The sequence below is a fragment of the Lathyrus oleraceus genome, chromosome 6 (assembly GCF_024323335.1).
Source record: "Lathyrus oleraceus cultivar Zhongwan6 chromosome 6, CAAS_Psat_ZW6_1.0, whole genome shotgun sequence".
In the NCBI taxonomy this organism is placed as follows: Eukaryota; Viridiplantae; Streptophyta; class Magnoliopsida; order Fabales; family Fabaceae; genus Lathyrus; species Lathyrus oleraceus.
Genome location: NC_066584.1, coordinates 64,464,652 through 64,474,014, shown reverse-complemented (window position 1 = coordinate 64,474,014; position 9,363 = coordinate 64,464,652). Strand labels below are relative to the sequence as shown.

At 40.5% G+C, this 9,363-nt stretch overlaps 1 long non-coding RNA gene across 4 annotated transcripts in view; it reads right to left on the bottom strand.

Moving 5' to 3' along the window:
• Nucleotides 1–295: 295 nt before the first annotated feature.
• Nucleotides 296–9,363, bottom strand: part of LOC127092750 (uncharacterized) — a 40,649-nt gene continuing 31,581 nt past the window's right edge. Inside the window, exons 1-4 of one of the 4 annotated variants that reach the window (XR_007792274.1) lie at nucleotides 1,727–1,991; nucleotides 1,195–1,388; nucleotides 1,014–1,101; nucleotides 296–866 (exon numbers count right to left, since the gene is read on the bottom strand). This is a non-coding gene — a long non-coding RNA (uncharacterized LOC127092750). Of the gene's footprint in view, nucleotides 867–1,013; nucleotides 1,102–1,194; nucleotides 1,702–1,726; nucleotides 1,992–9,363 lie in introns of those variants that run through there. The other 3 variants (XR_007792275.1, XR_007792273.1, XR_007792272.1) reach the window with 3 other exon arrangements.

Here is a 9,363-nt window from a genome sequence, read left to right as displayed (position 1 = left end):
CAAAATTCATGTTCATTATAAACAATGTTTTCGTCATAACTCAATTCCAATTATTATCCAAAACCTTTTTTTTTCTTTCATTTTTCATAGTCCAATTAACCCATTAATCCTCATCCATGTATTAAGTCATGTCCAAACCAAGAGGTGAGCAGTGGAAATGCAGAAGAAAAGTACAAGATGAAAACGTAAGGCAATTGGAATACAAGCTGCAGAACGCGGCTTGCGCAACATAAAATGCTTGCAACACCAAGTACATGTGAAGATGCAAAACGTCCAAAGCAAGCTTGAAGCAAATGCAAGCTTGAAGCAAATGCAAAACGCAGTAAACGACGAGGCCTGCGCATCCAAATTCAAAAATACCTGCATTTTTTCGAACCATCCATGATAACAGAAGTTGCATTCATCATAGAGAATCAAAATCCATTTGAGATTGTCAACAGAATTTTAACAGAATAATGAATTTAACAAACAAACTAACTAACCGAGTTTCAACGATTAACAAATTTGATGGGAGAAGAGATTAACAGAGTTAACGAAATCACTTCATAGAAACTCTATAAATTGGCAGTTCTCACCATTGGCTCGAGCCACGAGTTTTCTTCACTTTTTCAATCTTTCTCTTCACTCTTTCTCTTATCTCTTCATTCTGTTCTGCACCCTTCACTCTGCAACCGTAACAACCATACGCTACCTGCAACCTTCAGCATCCATTGATTCTGCAAAACTCAGTTTCTTTTTCATTCTTGTTCATAATCCTCTCACCAATCATTTTCTCTCACCCTGGATCGTCCTTCACTCCAACTACTATAACCACTCAATCATTCTCTTCATTTCATCTGCTATAACCACCAGCGAACAGAATGAACCTGCATAATACACACAAAAATAGCCATTTTATTACAACCCTGTTTTGTTTTCCAGCACATCACAACAGTTCATAATTCAGTTTCAAAAGGCATAGCAGAAACTGAAATGTTCATAACAAAAAAATAAGAAATTTCTAACCGTAATACCTTTTCCTAATCTCCAACAAAACCTGCACAAAATGATCCTTTATGTACACCCTTGCAGCAACTTCAGGACATGTATTCTCATAAAATCCTGTACAAAGAACATGATATTGATAGTAACAGATTAATTAGATTATCCAAAAACCAAAGATAGAGCCGTGCTTCATGATCTTTTCATGCTTACCACTTTCCCATTTTCTAAGTGACCAAGCAGATCGATTTCCTCCAAGGCTCACTGCATCAAATTGCAAGCCCACTGTTGTAACTTTTCGAGCATACACAAAAGATCAGGCACTGCTACTAGAAATGCATACACAAGCGGAACAAAGTTTGAATCGTCACAAAGGATGAGTATAACTCCAGCTTCAAGGGAAATCGCTGCTTCATGTGCAAGACAGTAAAAACAAGTAAATTAGCAGCGGTAAAATTTCAAAAAAATAACCCAAAAAAGGATTAGGATAAAGTAAGAAGAAGAAAGTGTGGATTTGCATTACCGTTCCGGACCAAACATCAAATAGGGCAATCAAAATCTGAGCACCCTAAAGGGATTTCGCAGGAGATGCCCTTTTGGATCTCCATAAGACAGCTCAAAAACCCTAAGTTGTTAATGTAAAAGGAGGGAAGCGGAGGCGAGAAAGGGAGGACAAAAACCCTAATTTCTTCAAACGGCGAAAAAACCCTAGAGCTAGAAGAATTGAGCGGCGAAAGAGAAGAACCTTAAAAAAGAAGACTTTGAGGCGAAGAAGGAAGATCCAAGCCTCACCGTCGCTACCGAATCACCGCCGAAGGTGAGCCTTCTTACTTGATTTTCTTTTGAAACCATGGCTTTTTCCGCGTTTAGTGAGAGTAGAGAGTGTGAGCGTTTGAGAGATGACGAGTGAGATTGAGAGATTGAACGGTAAGGCAGATGGGGAGAGAGTTTTGGGAAGGATGTTTTTTTTTTCGTTTGCGTTTTCACCATTTCAGCTTTTCCAAAGACGCGCTTTTTGTAACACCCTTCTAAAATACCCCAAATATTTAATTAAAATAGCAACATATAAATCAGAGTAATTATGCAGTTAAGGGTGTCACACAAACAACTTCACACCATTCATCAAAGTAGATTGTCATGCTCATTTATTTATCAAATAAAACGTTTGCATAGTACGCAGCGGATAGAAATCAAATCAATCATGCAGAACATGTAACACAATTACATGTAAATTATTCAACAAGGTAAAACATCCCATCTCGATGTTACATCTATCAGAGCATGACCCACTAAGGAGACTACACTAGACTCCAAGCACTAGCTTCTACTCAATCACTGCTCGTTACCTGAAAAATAGTTGTAAGGGTGAGTTCCTCAATCAATATAATGAGCATTATAAAATATCATGTCATGTTAAGTAATTTAACACATTAATCACCCTAATCACATCACATATTCGGTAACGGCACATCAATTCAAATATCATACTCAATACCAATACAATTCATGTTCATACTCACTATCAACACAAACACACGTATAATATTGGAATACATCCATTCATATTATACGCCATACACATATTATGCAATGAGACTCCATGCATGCGGTACCGACTATTTGTGAACATATAGTTCACCTCACCGTCCAAATCCAGGCACGGCTACCAAGCCCACTAGTCCCACTCATTTGAGACTTAGTGACTCACTCACTAATTCCTCACCATGGGAATTAGCTACCACCCCAAGGGCCATGCTATGCACGCTAATTCACCTAGCATGCAAACATCAACAACAGTCCAAAATGACTAACTCACTAATTCCTCACCATGGGAATTAGCTACCACCATAAAGGCCACAATATGCATGCTAATCACCTAGCAATGCTAAATCATCAACCACAATTCAAGAATAGACATATGCTCACACTCTAAGCCATAAAACAGTCTATTCACAAATGCACACATAACTGATACTTTCACAAGATCATGCATACCATCACACATCATCAGTATTTTATCACATAAGCATATCAGATCATGCCAAAGAACAACCACAGTATTAGCACACTCTACTAATACCTATACTACTCAAAACGACGGGAAATGATCCCTAATATATCGTACATCAGCTAAATCACATTACTCAGCTGAACAACCAAAAACTGCACAACAACAGCACAGAAAAATCACAATCCTGCCCATACGCGTACTGCCTAGTCCCATACGCGTATGGCCCATTTCTCAGCCAAATCCCATACGCGTAACACCATCTCATACGCGTATGCTACGCGTATCACTTCCCCATACGCGTACCAACAGAGACCAAACTACGTTCAAAACATCATCTTCCTCATCCATACGCGTATTGCCTAGTGCCATACGCGTACCAGACCATCTCATACGCGTATTGCCTAGTGCCATACGCGTATGACCAGAAACCAGACTTCCAGATCTGCTATGGCTTTCTCTGCTACGAGATCTATCCAATTCAACCTTCCACAGTCCAATTTTACACATTATTCGTTCATATCCTCTAACACAAATCATACCCTATTCGATTTCACAAAATCTAACATTTTTACATCTAATTCCTACGAATTCCTTTCAATCATAATCCAATTTTTACGTTCATCCAACATTTCACAATTTTCATCATGCATCATTCAAATCAGGGACAAATCAATAGTCTATCACTACCCATTACATGTTATCCCATAATACCCATTAATCGACGATAAACCCCCCTTACCTGAGTTAATCCGGCGATCCTTCAGCTTCAAGCTCTTCCTCTCTTCAACCCTTGTTCTCTGGTTCTCTTTGCCCTTTTTCCACTTTTCTGTCTCTTTTTCCTTTTTCACGTGAAAATAACCCTTTTACCAAATGAGACCTTTTTTAATTCCGACTTTTATTCCAATAATAATAATCCCAATTATTTAATTAAATTAATAAATATATTATTAACTTAAATTAAATAATTATCTTATTTTATCGGGGTGTTACAACTCTCCCCCACTAAAAGAGTTTTCGTCCTCGAAAACATACCTCAAGCGAATAACTCTGGATACGACTCCTTCATGTGACTCTCAAGTTCCCAAGTCACATTGCCACCTGCTGGTCCTCCCCAAGCTACCTTTACCAAAGCAATCTCTTTACCCCGCAACTGCTTCAACTCTCGATCCTCAATCCTCATAGGTGATGTTTCAACAGTCAGGTTATCTCTCACCTGGACATCATCTACTTGGACCACACGCGACGGATCAGGAATGTACCTCCTCAACTGAGACACATGAAAAACCTCATGCAAATTCGCAAGTGACGGCGGTAAAGCGATACGATAGGCTACCTCCCCTATCCTCTCCAAAATCTGATAAGGACCAATAAATCGAGGTGTCAACTTCTTCGACTTCAAAGCTCGACCAACCCCAGTTATCGGAGTAACACGAAGAAACACATGATCTCCCTCTTGGAACTCAAGTGACTTCCTCCTCTTGTCGTGATAACTCTTCTGAGGACTCTGAGCAATTCTCATCTTCTCCTGAATCATCTTAATCTTTTCCGTAGTTTGTTGAACAATCTCCGGTCCAACCACAACACTCTCACCGGACTCATACCAACACAAAGGTGTCCGACATCTCCTACCATACAAAGCTTCAAACGGTGCCATACCAATGCTCGAATGAAAACTATTGTTGTAGGTAAACTCAATCAAAGGTGAATAACAATCCCAAGCACCTCCCTTTTCCAAAACACAAGCCCTCAAAAGATCCTCTAGTGACTGAATCGTCCTCTCAGTCTGACCATCAGTCTGCGGATGATATGCAGAACTCAATCTCAGCTTAGTTCCCAAAGCCTTCTGCAAACCTTCCCAAAACTTCGATGTAAATCTAGGATCTCTGTCCGAAACAATACTCGACGGAATACCATGCAAACTTACAATCTTCTCAATATACAACTCGGCTAATCTCTCTAACGGATAGTCCATTCTGATCGGAATGAAATGAGCCGATTTCGTCAATCTGTCTACAATCACCCAAATAGCTTCAAAATTCTTATTTGTCCTCGGTAAACCAGAAACAAAATCCATACTGATACTATCCCACTTCCACTCTGGAATAGCCAACGGTTGCATTAGCCCAGACGGCTTCTGATGCTCAATCTTTGACTTCTGACAAGTCAAACAAGAATAAACAAAACTCGCAATTTCTCTTTTCATTCCCGGCCACCAAAATAACTTTTTCAAATCATGATACATCTTCGTAGCTCCAGGATGAATACTCAAGCCACTACGATGTCCTTCTTCAAGAATACTCTTCTTAAGCTCGGTAATATCCGGAATACACACCCGATTACCAAATTTCAAAACACCATTCTCATCAACTCTGAATTCACCACCTTGACCTTGATTCACTAGAGTCAACTTATCAACCAAAAGCACATCGGATTTCTGACCCTCTCTGATCTCATCCAGAATACTACTCGTTAACTTCAACATTCCCAATTTAACACTATGGTGAGTACTCTCACACACCAAACTCAAGTCTCTAAACTGCTCAATTAAATCCAATTCCTTAACCATTAACATAGACATATGCAATGATTTCCGACTCAATGCATCAGCCACTACGTTTGCTTTACCCGGATGGTAATTCAAACCAAAGTCATAATCCTTCAGAAACTCTAACCATCTCCTCTGTCTCATATTCAGCTCTTTCTGATCAAACAAATACTTTAAACTTTTATGGTCACTGAAAACCTCAAATCTTGACCCGTACAAGTAGTGCCTCCATAACTTCAGAACAAATACCACAGCTGCCAACTCTAAATCGTGTGTCGGATAGTTCCTCTCATGAACCTTCAGTTGTCTCGAAGCATAAGCTACAACCTGCTTATTCTGCATCAAAACACCACCTAAACCCAACAATGAAGCATCACAGTAAACCTCAAATGCTTCCGACGAACTCGGTAATATCAGAATAGGAGCAGTAGTTAACCTTCTCTTTAACTCTTGGAAACCTTCTTCACATTTTGAGTCCCAAATAAACGCTTGCCCCTTTCTAGTCAACATCGTCAACGGTAACGCCAACTTAGCAAATCCCTCAATGAATTTCCTATAATATCCTGCAAGTCCAAGAAAACTCCTTATCTCAGAAACTGACTTCGGAGCTTCCCACTTAGATACCGCTGCCATCTTAGAAGGATCAACAGCAACACCACCTCTGGAAATCACATGACCAAGAAAACTAACTTCTTCTAACCAAAATTCACACTTAGACAGTTTAGCAAATAACCTCTTTTCTCGTAGAACTCCTAAAACCACTCTCAAATGTTCAGCATGCTCTTCTTCAGATTTCGAATACACCAAAATATCATCAATAAACACCACAACAAACTTGTCTAGGTACGGATGGAAAATCCTATTCATATACTCCATAAATACTCCAGGCGCATTAGTCACACCAAAAGGCATCACAGAATACTCATAATGTCCATACCTTGTTCTGAAAGCAGTCTTCTGAATATCCTCAGTTTTCACACGTATCTGATGATACCCAGATCTCAAATCTATTTTGCTGAACACACTCGCACCAACCAACTGATCCATCAAATCATCAATTCTCGGCAAAGGATACCGATTCTTGATCGTCACTTTATTCAGTTGCCTGTAGTCCACACACAACCTCATAGTACCTTCTTTCTTCTTAACTAATAACACTGGTGCACCCCACGGTGACACACTCGGACGAATAAATTTCTTATCCAACAGATCTTCCAACTGACTCTTCAATTCAGTTAACTCAACAGCAGACATACGGTACGGAGCCATCGACACCGGCCTAGTACCCGGTACCAAATCAATCGAGAACTCAACTTCATGTTCTGGTGGTAATGCATTCACTTCTTCAGGAAACACATTAGGAAAATCACACACCACAGCTAGATCGCAAATCACCAGTTTATCTTTAGCCTCCAAAGTCGCTAACAGCATAAACAACTCTGCCCCATCTGCTACTGCCTCATTCACCTGCCTTGCAGATAGAAACAAACTCTTTTCTTCCTCAATCTCAGGAAAGATCACAGTCTTATCAAAACAGTTGATATAAACTCGGTTACACACCAACCAGTTCATACCCAAGATAACATCAATCTGCACTAGTGGAAGACACACTAGGTCCATCCCAAAGTCTCTACCAAAAATACTCAAAGGACAATTCAAACAAACTGAAGTAGTAGTCACTGAACCCTTCGCAGGAGTATCAATCACCATACTACCACGCATCTCAGATATCTCTAACTTAAGTTTCACAGCACAATCCAAAGATATAAAGGAATGAGTCGCACCTGTGTCAATAATAGCTACAAGAGGAAAGCCATTAATATAACACGTACCTCGGATCAAACGATCATCTGCAGAAGTCTCAGAACCCGATAAAGCAAAAACCTTGCCCCCCGACTGGTTCTCTTTCTTCGGCTTAGGACACTGTGGACTGATATGACCCACCTCTCCACAGTTGAAACAAGTCACAGTCTTCAACCGGCAATCTGCAGCCAAGTGACCACCTTTTCCACACTTGAAACACTTCTTCTCATTACTGGTACACTCATGGATACGATGTCCAGCCTGACCACATCTGAAACACTTAGCAGGGGCACTGGAGTCTCCCCCACTAGGCCTCTTCATCCCACTCTGTCTCTGGAAACCTTTGCCAACTGCATACGGTTTCCCACGATCATTCTGATTCTTGCCTTTCCTATCAACCCTCTGCTGATAGCTCTCTGCTCTAGCCTTGGTATCCTGTTCAAAAATCCTGCAACAGTCAACCAAATCAGAAAACACTCTAATCCGCTGATATCCAATAGCCTGCTTGATCTCGGGACGCAACCCGTTCTCAAACTTCACACACTTTGAAAATTCCCCAGTAGCCTCGTTATAGGGAGTGTAATACTTCGACAGCTCTGTGAACTTAGCAGCATACTCAGTAACAGACCGATTGCCCTGCTTCAATTCCAAGAACTCTATCTCTTTCTTTCCTCTGACATCCTCTGGAAAATACTTCCTCAGGAATCTCTCTCTGAACACAGCCCAAGTGATCTCAGCATTCCCAGCAGCTTCCAACTCAGTGCGGGTAGCAACCCACCAATCATTTGCTTCCTCTGACAGCATATGCGTACCGAACCTGACCTTCTGGTTATCGGCACACTCAGTCACTCGGAAGATCCTCTCGATCTCCTTCAACCACTTCTGAGCACCATCTGGATCGTATGCTCCCTTAAACATTGGAGGATTGTTCTTCTGGAACTCACTCAGTTGACGAGCAGCTCCCATTCCCACAACATTCAGATTCCCTCCAAGTACTCCAGCTAGCATACCCAGAGCCTCAGCAATCGCAGCATCGTCTCTACCTCTTCCAGCCATCTCTATTCTGAAAACCCAACAAGCTAAACAATAAGTACTGATAGGGTTACACAACACCTATCCCGTACAGGGAAACAGAATAATTACGACTCGACTCGACCGACTATGCTCTGATACCACTAATGTAACACCTTTCTAAAATACCCCAAATATTTAATTAAAATAGCAACATATAAATCAGAGTAATTATGCAGTTAAGGGTGTCACACAAACAACTTCACACCATTCATCAAAGTAGATTGTCATGCTCATTTATTTATCAAATAAAACGTTTGCATAGTACGCAGCGGATAGAAATCAAATCAATCATGCAGAACATGTAACACAATTACATGTAAAATTATTCAACAAGGTAAAACATCCCATCCCGATGTTACATCTATCAGAGCATGACCCACTAAGGAGACTACACTAGACTCCAAGCACTAGCTTCTACTCAATCACTGCTCGTTACCTGAAAAATAGTTGTAAGGGTGAGTTCCTCAATCAATATAATGAGCATTATAAAATATCATGTCATGTTAAGTAATTTAACACATTAATCACCCTAATCACATCACATATTCGGTAACGGCACATCAATTCAAATATCATACTCAATACCAATACAATTCATGTTCATACTCACTATCAACACAAACACACGTATAATATTGGAATACATCCATTCATATTATACGCCATACACATATTATGCAATGAGACTCCATGCATGCGGTACCGACTATTTGTGAACATATAGTTCACCTCACCGTCCAAATCCAGGCACGGCTACCAAGCCCACTAGTCCCACTCATTTGAGACTTAGTGACTCACTCACTAATTCCTCACCATGGGAATTAGCTACCACCCCAAGGGCCATGCTATGCACGCTAATTCACCTAGCATGCAAACATCAACAACAGTCCAAAATGACTAACTCACTAATTCCTCACCATGGGAATTAGCTACCACCATAAAGGCCACA